The sequence below is a fragment of the Raphanus sativus genome, chromosome 6, assembly GCF_000801105.2.
Source record: "Raphanus sativus cultivar WK10039 chromosome 6, ASM80110v3, whole genome shotgun sequence".
Taxonomy (NCBI): Eukaryota; Viridiplantae; Streptophyta; class Magnoliopsida; order Brassicales; family Brassicaceae; genus Raphanus; species Raphanus sativus.
In genome coordinates this window covers 21081683-21092223 of record NC_079516.1, presented here as the reverse complement: position 1 = coordinate 21092223, position 10541 = coordinate 21081683, and the positions used below count along the sequence as shown (strand labels likewise).

The 10541-nt window shown below is 43.7% G+C and overlaps 1 pseudogene; it reads left to right on the top strand.

The window, feature by feature from the left end:
* Nucleotides 1–7272: 7272 nt before the first annotated feature.
* LOC130495637 (uncharacterized) lies at nt 7273–9787 on the top strand (annotated as a pseudogene).
* The last annotated feature ends 754 nt before the right edge of the window (nt 9788–10541 follow it).

Genomic DNA, 10541 nt, shown 5'->3' with positions numbered 1-10541 from the left:
GTTAAACCGGAAATAGGATAATAGAGGATTCAACGATTGAGTGAATTGATTGATGCTAAGAATTGTTATACATATGTAAATATATATATAAGCGAGTCCATGTGTGGAGATTGGCGGGGGTACAGAGACGTTTGTACTTACGACGCCTATGATTGAGGAGATTGGCGGGGGCACATGACGTCTGTGCTTACGACGCCTATGATTGTGGAGAGTTGCGGGGGTACAGAGACGTTTGTACTTACGACGCCATCAGGTTAGCGGGGTACAGCTTGGACCACTGTATTACGACGCAAATGGAGTGTATATATCTATATCCTTATGAGGAAATGCGGGGTGCAGAGAGTATATCTATGTGCTATCATCGCATTGTCTGTAGCATGTCTAAGTGCACTAGACATATATTGTTGTTCTATGTGGTGTAATAGGCGCCGTGTTTGTTTCATGTTAGAACTAGACTTCCATAGTGGGAGTTCTATTTACTCAAGTCTGTGCTTTGCGGTTTAGTTTCCCATACCTCACTGAGCGACTCCCCTGTTGCTCACCCCTCTTTCTTTCCTCTTTCAGGTGAGACCGATGAGCAGGAGTGATCATATCGGACTAGTGCTACTATTTGGGCTCGTGGGCTTTATCGTTTTATCTTTTATCGTTATTGGGCCTTTAGGCCTTCGGACTTCTATCGTTTACGCTACTTTCTATTTTCAGACCTTCGGGCTTTTGTTGTTATTTATATTTCGAATGTTTATTTTCGGATTTGACTTTATGGTATTGTATTTGACTTTATGATATGACGTGGATTTTATTATCCGTATTATTATTATTATTCCCGCTGCGCTATTATTTATTTTATTGTTATTTTATCTCGAATTATTTTATTATCATATTCGAAAGACGCGGTCGCGTCAGTTTTTGGTATCAGAGCCGTGTTCCGTCCCGGCTCCGACCCGGGATGGCGATCTTTGGAGACTCGGTTTTTATTCGGTTTTAATCGGTTTTCAAATGTTTATGGGGATATGGGGATTTTAAAAATAAAATAAAATAGCACCTTTCCGTTAGATATCACTCCTTTAATTGTTGGATTTAGTCAGAAGTTAACTCAATTGCCTTCATTTCAGATGCCGCCGAGGAGAGCTACCCGTGCTCAGATCGCTAGAGATGCTAGAGAGGCTCAGGACGAGCATGTTCAGCCCGCAGTTCCGCAGCCCGTTGCTCCGCAGATTGATCAGGATGCCATGAGACAGATGATTCAGGAGTCAGTTCAGCAGATTGCCCAAGAGGCAGCCAGGCAAGCCGCTCAGGAGGCTGCCCGGGTAGCTGCTCAAGAAGTTACTCGACAGATGGCTGCAGCTCAGCAGGTTCCGCAGGGTCCTCAGATTCATGTGCAGCAGGGTCCGCAGATTCATATGCAGCAGGTTCCGCCAGTTCAGGTTCAGCATGATCATCAGGTTCCAGCTCAGCAAGCCCCAGCGCCACAATATCCGCAGGTTCCTATTCAGCCAGTTCCAGGGGTCTTCCAGGTTCCACCGCCGCCGCCTGCTTTTCCAGTGCATGTACCTGAGGTTGATGAGACATTTATCAGGGTGTTGTCACAGATGAAGTATGTGAACTTGGAGCATTTCAGTGGTACCACGGACCCTACACTTGCTCACGATTGGAGGCACAGTTTGGATAAGTGTTTGAACACTATCTCATGCCCACCAAGGCACAAGCTTAGGATTGCTGAGTTGTATTTGCGCGGAGATGCAGCAGTATGGTGGGATGGAGTGCGAGTGATGCACCGTGGCGAGATGACTTATGATGATTTATTGTATGCATTCAACAAGAAGTATTTTCCAAGAGAAGCTTTGGATGAGAAGAAGAATGATTTTGAGAGTTTGAGGCAGGGTGGAAAGTCTGTGAGAGAGTATGAGCACGAGTTTCGCCAGCTTCACCGATTTGCGGGTAATGGTATGGATGAGGAGGATCTGATCAGGAGGTTCTTAAAGGGGATGCGAGTGGAACTTCGCGGTAGGTGCAGTATGGCCACCTATACCAGTTTGGAGGATCTGGTAGAGAAAACAGTTGTGCAGGAGAAATGTATGGCAGAGGAGCAGAAGTATTCCAGGGCAGTTCAGCCTAAGTCCGGAGGATCTTCTTCCTCTCAGAAGAGGACTTGGGAGCAGACCGGGACACCTCGTTGTGGGCGTTGTCGTCGCCATCATTTTGGAGAATGTTTCCAGTGTTCTAACTGTGGTCTGTTGGGACATCTTTTGAGGGATTGTAGGAGACCTCCGCGCGCTCAGGTTGGAGCGCCAACAGCACCAGTAGCCGCTAACAGGAACTGTTACGGGTGTAACCAGCCAGGTCACATATTCAGAGATTGTCCGAGGAGGGGCAATGCAGCACTTCCGCCGCCACCAAAGCGTTTAGCCATCGCTCCACGTGTGTTTACGGTTGGAGAAGCAGAGGGAGCCGAGCCGATAGCGGGTATGCATCCTTATCATACTTGTTATGTTTGTGTACTATTGGATTCATGAATATCATTTGTAGTTAGTAAAAAAATCTCGTGTAGGATTGGTTTCGGTTGGAGGTGAGCCCGCTCACACCTTATTTGACACGGGAGCTTCTCACAGTTTTGTGACTCCGCGCTTTGCTAAGTGTTGGTCTTTTCGAGGAGTCTTTGTGCAGAAGGCTAAACATATTCAGACTGCCGGTTCAGAGAAGTTGGGAGCAATCGGTATTCATCACGACGTACCAGTTACACTTGGAGGAGTTGAGTTTCTCGGAGACTTGACAGAGATGGAGCTGAGTTTCTACGATGTCATACTTGGGATGGATTGGCTATCACGACATAGAGTTGTATTGGATTGCCCGGATGCAAGAGTTAATATCCCTAGAGCTGAAGGGAAGATCGTTTTCCAAGGGACTCGGGCACACCGGGGAATTTCTATTGTCTCCATGTTGCGTGCAGAGGAATTATTGGAGAATGGAGCAGAGGGATTTTTGGCGACCATTTCGATGGACAAGGATGATGATCAGCTCGAGCTACAAGATATTCCAGTGGTTGCCGAGTATGCAGATGTTTTTGAGGCTTTAAAGGGGCCACCACCAGCTAGAAGTGACGTTCTTGCAATTGAGGTAGAACCAGGGGCAGCACCAGTTTCACGAGCTCCTTACCGTTTAGCTCCCGCAGAGATGGCTGAGTTGAAGAAGCAGTTGGAGGAGCTATCAGATAAGGGGTTTATCAGGCCGAGTACTTCACCGTGGGGAGCACCAGTTTTGTTTGTGAAGAAGAAAGATGGAAGTTTCAGACTTTGTATCGACTACCGAGGTTTGAACAAAGTCACCATCAAGAATAGGTATCCGCTTCCGCGTATCGACGAGTTGTTGGACCAGTTGCAAGGAGCTTCATGGTTTTCTAAGATTGATCTAGCATCAGGATACCATCAGATTGCCATAGCAGAGGGAGATGTACGGAAGACGGCCTTTCGTACACGCTACGGACATTATGAGTTCGTAGTGATGCCATTTGGGTTGACGAACGCACCAGCAGCATTCATGAAGCTAATGAATGACGTATTCCGCGAGCATTTGGATAAGTGTGTGATCGTTTTCATCGACGATATCTTGGTTTATTCTCGGAGTAGAGAAGAGCACGCTGAGCATTTACGGATTGTGTTGGAGAAGCTTAGAGAGCATCAGTTGTTTGCTAAGTTGAGTAAGTGCAGCTTCTGGCAGAGGAAGATTGGATTTCTTGGTCATGTAGTTTCAGAAGAAGGAGTTGCGGTAGATCCAGAAAAGATTAAAGCTATTTCAGAGTGGCCGACACCTAAGAGTGCGACGGAGATCCGCAGTTTTCTCGGTTTGGCAGGATACTACAGGAATTTCGTCAAGAGTTTTGCTAGCATTGCAAAGCCAATGACAAAGTTAACGGGCAAAGACGTCAAGTTCGATTGGACAGATGGGTGCTCGGAGAGCTTTGCTGAGTTGAAGCGACAACTGACTCAGACACCAGTTTTGGTACTTCCGAGGCCAGGGATACCATATGAGGTTTACACTGATGCATCATGCACTGGATTGGGATGTGTATTGATGCAGGAGGGCAAGGTCATCGCATATGCATCACGTCAGTTGAGGCCTCACGAGGCTAATTATCCTACGCACGATTTAGAGTTAGCGGCAGTTGTCTTTGCGTTGAAGATTTGGAGGTCGTATTTGTATGGAGAGAAGGTGAAGATCTTCACAGACCACAAGAGCCTGAAGTACATTTTTACTCAGACGGATTTGAATTTAAGGCAGCGTAGATGGGTGGAGTTGTTAGCAGATTACAACTTGGAGATCGCTTATCATCCGGGAAAAGCTAATCAGGTAGCAGATGCCTTGAGTAGGCGCAGGAGCGATGTTTCAGGAACCAAGGAAGTTCATGAGTGTATGGGAACACTTGCTAGTTTGAGATTATGCGCCACTACCGTAGATGGAGAATCAGTTGGCCTCGAGTCTGTAGAGCAGGCAGATTTGCTATGGAGGATACGCAAAGCTCAGGATGTCGATAAGGCTTTGTGTAAGCAGATTGAGATCGAGAGTATTGGATATCACACAGCGTCGAGCGGGATGTTCATGTACCGGAACCGAGTTTGTGTACCCAGTGATGAGCTGTTAAGAAAGGAAATCTTACAGCAAGCACATCACTCGCGTTTTTCTATTCATCCGGGGAACACCAAGATGTACCGGGATCTGAAGCGTTACTACCATTGGCCTGGTATGAAGAGGGATGTTGCTACATTTGTATCGCAGTGTCAGACCTGTCAGATGGTTAAGGCTGAGCACCAGGTTCCTAGTGGGTTATTGCAAAACCTGCCATTGCCGGAGTGGAAATGGGATATGGTGACTATGGATTTTGTATTGGGGTTACCGACTACTTCAGGAGGGAAGAATGCCATATGGGTAATTGTGGACAGACTTACCAAGTCAGCCCATTTCTTAGCGATTAAGACGACCGACGGAGCAAGTCAGTTGGCGCAGATTTACATCGATGAGATTGTGAGATTGCATGGAGTTCCCGTGAGCATTGTATCGGATCGAGACGTAAAGTTTTCATCTATATTTTGGAGAGCCTTTCAGAAGGCACTTGGGACAAAGGTCCATATGAGCACAGCTTATCATCCGCAGACCGACGGTCAGTCAGAGAGGACTATTCAGACCTTAGAGGATATGTTGAGAGCTTGCGTTTTGGATTGGAAAGGAAGTTGGGCAAAGTATTTGCCTTTAGCGGAGTTTGCCTACAACAACAGTTATCACTCGAGCATTAAGATGGCACCGTATGAGGCTCTTTACGGTAGGCCTTGCCGCACACCACTTTGTTGGACAGAAGTCGGGGAGCGACGTGAGATGGGACCAGCAATGGTTCAAGAGACAGTAGAGCAGGTAGAGATGCTCAAGAGTCGGCTTAAGGAAGCACACGACCGTCAGAAGAGTTACGCAGATAAGCGGCGTAAAGATTTGGAGTTCCAGGTTGGCGACCTGGTATACCTGAAAATGAGAACATTTCAGGGAGGATCTAAGACTCGGAAGCTGAAGAAGCTTAAACCGAGATACATGGGACCATATCCTATTTTGGAGCGGATTGGAGCAGTTGCTTACAAATTGGATTTATCGGCAGAGTTATCTGACTTCCACGATGTGTTTCATGTTTCCGTTTTGAGAAAAGTCGTTAGAGAGCCAGAGCTCATTTTGCAGCAGCCACCAAGTGATCTTGGCAAGAATTTGTGTGCGCCTTGTCAGCCAGTGGAGATTTTGGATCGCCAAGTGAAAGCAGTTAAGGGAATGATGACCATGTTGGTCAAGGTTCGTTGGGAGAGAGATGGGATTCGAGAAGAGACATGGGAGTCTGAGCCTCAGATGAGGATTGATTATCCAGAGTTGTTTCGGGATGGTGTTGGACAGTCAGCGGACGACTCGAATTCGAGGACGAATTCTTTATTAGTGGGGGAGAATTGTAACGACCCGATTTCGGCCACAGAGTTCGTTAGCATGCTAACGCCCATGCACTCACCCAAAGGTCTAATATTTGCCTATAAATACCAGCTCATCTACTTTGTTTTCTCCACCAAGTTATCAAGAAAAGTTTGAGAGAGAGAGATAGTGAGTGGAGTTGTGATCCTTTTGCAGAGAGAGAGTCGCCTGAGGTCGTCGCCGGAGCCACCGTGTCCAGTGATCTCGTCCAGCCAGTCACCACCGTTAATCCCCTAGGTAACCACCGGAAACCCCTTGCATTTTAGGTTTAGTTTCGGCCGTTTTAGTAAATCAACCATAACTCCCTAACCGTTGCGAATTTCTTGCATGCAAGACCACCATCGCGTTCCTCTCGTCGAGACGAATCCGTAGACACCAGAATCGCCGCAATCGGAGCTCAGACGAAGCCGTACGCGCCTCCGGAAGTTGGGTCGTCGTCACGCGTGTCGTCCACGCGCCGCCGCCGGAAATCGCCTCCGCCGCCGGCCACCGCCGTTCTCCGCCGCCGGCCACCGTCGTCCTCCGCCGCCGCTCCGCCGTCCTCCGCCGGTAAGCCACCGCCGCCCTCCGCCGTCGCCGCCGTTGACCGCCACGGTGACTCGCCGGCGACTCGGCCAACTCGGCTGAGTCGACCCGGTGAGTCAACTCGGTGACTCGGTTAACCGGTCGGTTTGATCGGTTTAATTGATTGCGATTTGGTTAGAGTAAACCGGGCGGTTAAAATCAATTGAAATTCGGTTAGGGTAAACCGTTGGTTAAAATCAATTTGAAATCGGTTAAGGAAAACCAATTGGTTAAATCAAATTGATTTCTGGTCAAAGGTTGACCGGGTTGACTTTTGACCAGCGGGTTGACTTTTCCTTAGGCGCCCGTTTTGAGTCGTTCGAAAGGCGTTTTGACTCGAATTTTCGTCCGTGGTTTCAGATTTGGAGTCTATTTGAGCAGTTGGAGTTCATAGATACCACTTCTCTTCATTTGCTAAGGTGAGGGTCTATTCCGTAAATCTCGTACCAGTATAGAATTCTTCCTATCGTAGTGTAGTCTCGAAACATGATCTGTCTGTGTGAATTGAGTCTGTTTGATTGTCTTGTTTGTTTATTATTATTGATTGTTAAACCGGAAATAGGATAATAGAGGATTCAACGATTGAGTGAATTGATTGATGCTAAGAATTGTTATACATATGTAAATATATATATAAGCGAGTCCATGTGTGGAGATTGGCGGGGGTACAGAGACGTTTGTACTTACGACGCCTATGATTGAGGAGATTGGCGGGGGCACATGACGTCTGTGCTTACGACGCCTATGATTGTGGAGAGTTGCGGGGGTACAGAGACGTTTGTACTTACGACGCCATCAGGTTAGCGGGGTACAGCTTGGACCACTGTATTACGACGCAAATGGAGTGTATATATCTATATCCTTATGAGGAAATGCGGGGTGCAGAGAGTATATCTATGTGCTATCATCGCATTGTTGTAGCATGTCTAAGTGCACTAGACATATATTGTTGTTCTATGTGGTGTAATAGGCGCCGTGTTTGTTTCATGTTAGAACTAGACTTCCATAGTGGGAGTTCTATTTACTCAAGTCTGTGCTTTGCGGTTTAGTTTCCCATACCTCACTGAGCGACTCCCCTGTTGCTCACCCCTCTTTCTTTCCTCTTTCAGGTGAGACCGATGAGCAGGAGTGATCATATCGGACTAGTGCTACTATTTGGGCTCGTGGGCTTTATCGTTTTATCGTTTTATCTTTTATCGTTATTGGGCCTTTAGGCCTTCGGACTTCTATCGTTTACGCTACTTTCTATTTTCAGACCTTCGGGCTTTTGTTGTTATTTATATTTCGAATGTTTATTTTCGGATTTGACTTTATGGTATTGTATTTGACTTTATGATATGACGTGGATTTTATTATCCGTATTATTATTATTATTCCCGCTGCGCTATTATTTATTTTATTGTTATTTTATCTCGAATTATTTTATTATCATATTCGAAAGACGCGGTCGCGTCATTTGCATTGGTTGTTTTGGAGATGATAAATGACATGGTGAAGTTTCCGGGATTAATGCCTCAGAAGAAGACAATTTGGTTCCATTCCTGGTTTCTTTGACTAAGCTTGCTTCAAAATCTACTCATCTTGCTTCTGAACCCGTCACTCTTTTTCCGAGAGTTTGAGTTCACTGGATAGTTGATGGAAAGTGAAACTAGTAAAGGAACCTGACCCTTTTGATTTTTTTTTTAGAGAAGTCTAACATTATCGAATGTGGATACAGGCAGAGGTTATCATGCCATTTCTGGGTGAAGATAAGAGCTCTCGTGTTCGAGCTGCTGTACTAAGATGTCTCCACTTTCTCATCTTAAGAGGGATGTGCTTCTCTCTTGTCCATGAAAAAACAACTGCAACTTTTTCCAGCTTACTAAAACAAGCAGAGTGCTCTCACCAGATATTCAGCTTAAATCTCTTCAAATTTTTCGAAAGGTGATTAATAAGCGAGATTATTTCATTTCTTTGGTCTTAAGTTGGAGATGCTCATTATCTTTGATGCGAATGCAGATACTTGTCTACAAACTATGTTCGAACTGATGCGTCTGAATTGCATCAGCTCATATCTATTGCTGAGAATGCATCTCAATCTCAGATCTTCTCAAGCAGCTTATTAGAGCTAGCTGGAGTTTACGCAGCAAGTTCGGGTGCATGGGTCACATCTGCCTTGATATTTGACAAGCTCAAGACCAACGTCCAGTCTGATGTTAACTCTTTTTGTTTAAAGTCATTAACCTATTTATCTCATGCTGAAGGGAAATTGCAACTGCTTCTCATGCCAAGTGATGGTTTCAAGTTAGTCAATTGGTTGAGAAGTAACAGTCATTTACCAGAACTCTCCAAAGATGCGTCTGGAGATTTTGCCCACTGCGTAGCTCTTCATGAAGCGTATATGAATTTTCAATCGTCTCTGGGAATGTTGGGGAATATTAAAGCAACGAGTGAAGTGTTCTGTTTCCAAACGTGGTTCTTGGTTCTAAAGACACGGCTATTGGAAATTGTGATTGATCTCGTTGAATGCCTGGGGCTGCTTAACCAAGATGTCTGCAACAAGAAGCAGGTGGAGGAGAATATCTTGAATTCTCTGCAACAGCTTCCTCGTATCTGTAATCAGCTTATCACACCTTGACTCAACACGGTGAAGCCAAAAGAAACCAGAAGTCTTATTCTCCTTGGAGAGATGAAGATCTGATAGAAATGAGTAACAAGCTGTTTCAAAGGCTGAAGGCTGAAGGTTGAAGGTAAGAAGGCTGGTAAGAAGGCTGAAGGTTCAGGTCGATTTGATTGGAGCAATGGGGTTTCTGCGGTTGTGCAGTTCGAACCAAATGAAGGAGGACAAGGGTTTTCAAGCTGCTTGCTAGATGTTTCACGTTTCCCAGTTGCTTCGTATCAAATAAAATGGTTAAGCAGTTGCATTGATCAGCACGGTTCTTACTGGAATCTTTTGCCTCTCAGTGGCAAACTTGTGTTTACCGTTAAGAAAGCTTCATGACTAGAATCTAAAACCAAGTGTTGTTTCAGAGATCCTAGTTTTGATATGGCGAAAGATAAAAGATCCAAGGAGGATATGGTTTGGGAGGAAGCAGGAAAAGAGATAGACATTGGTTTGGTGTAGATGCTCAAGACTAATCTCGAGATTTGCAGGTGCAGTATGGGTTTTGAGTAACCAATTGGCATCGATCTCAGGTCTGGTAAATGTACATCCCAAGGATTTTGGACATGGACCATGTTGTTAATAGTTTTGCTTCTGAGATATCATATATATTTAAAATAAAAAGAGATATCATTTATTATTTTTAAAATATACATAAATTAGAAGAAATATAAAAAATATTATTCTTATATTGTAAACTAAATCTGGGATATACTATAGTAAAAATTAACTTAATTATAGCAATACATTTGACATTTTCATACGCTTGGTTCGAAATGGTAATACATAATATATCTTCTAAATAAATTATATATTTTAAAACTAAAATAAGACGTCTTGATAAAAAAAATAAGAAATCATGGTAAATTTGTAAAATAAATAAAAATAGTCAAATGTGTAATTAAAACCAATGTAAAAAATCATATTCCTAAAGTAATCAAATAAAAATAAATAAAATCACCTATTATACTTTTAAAAAATCCTAATCAGTTTTGATGATGTAGTTTATTTGATAAATATTTTTAATGAGTATGGATATTTTAAATAGTAATCATCAATATTAAATTATTCTACAATCTAGCTAATTAAAAAAAAACAAAATTTACATCAGTTTACTTTTTCCGTTATCTAAATCAATATATTTAGAAAAAATGTATACAAAAATATAAAACTATCAATGGATTAGAAAACATGTATAAGAGAGAAAAATAATTCATTATATTTGTATTAACTTCAACTATTCTCTTAACATATTGCTTTAAAATATGTAGAAATCGGAATCTACAGCTAAAACATGTAGATCTCGAAATCTATATATTACTATAAATCTAAATATGTAAAAATCGAG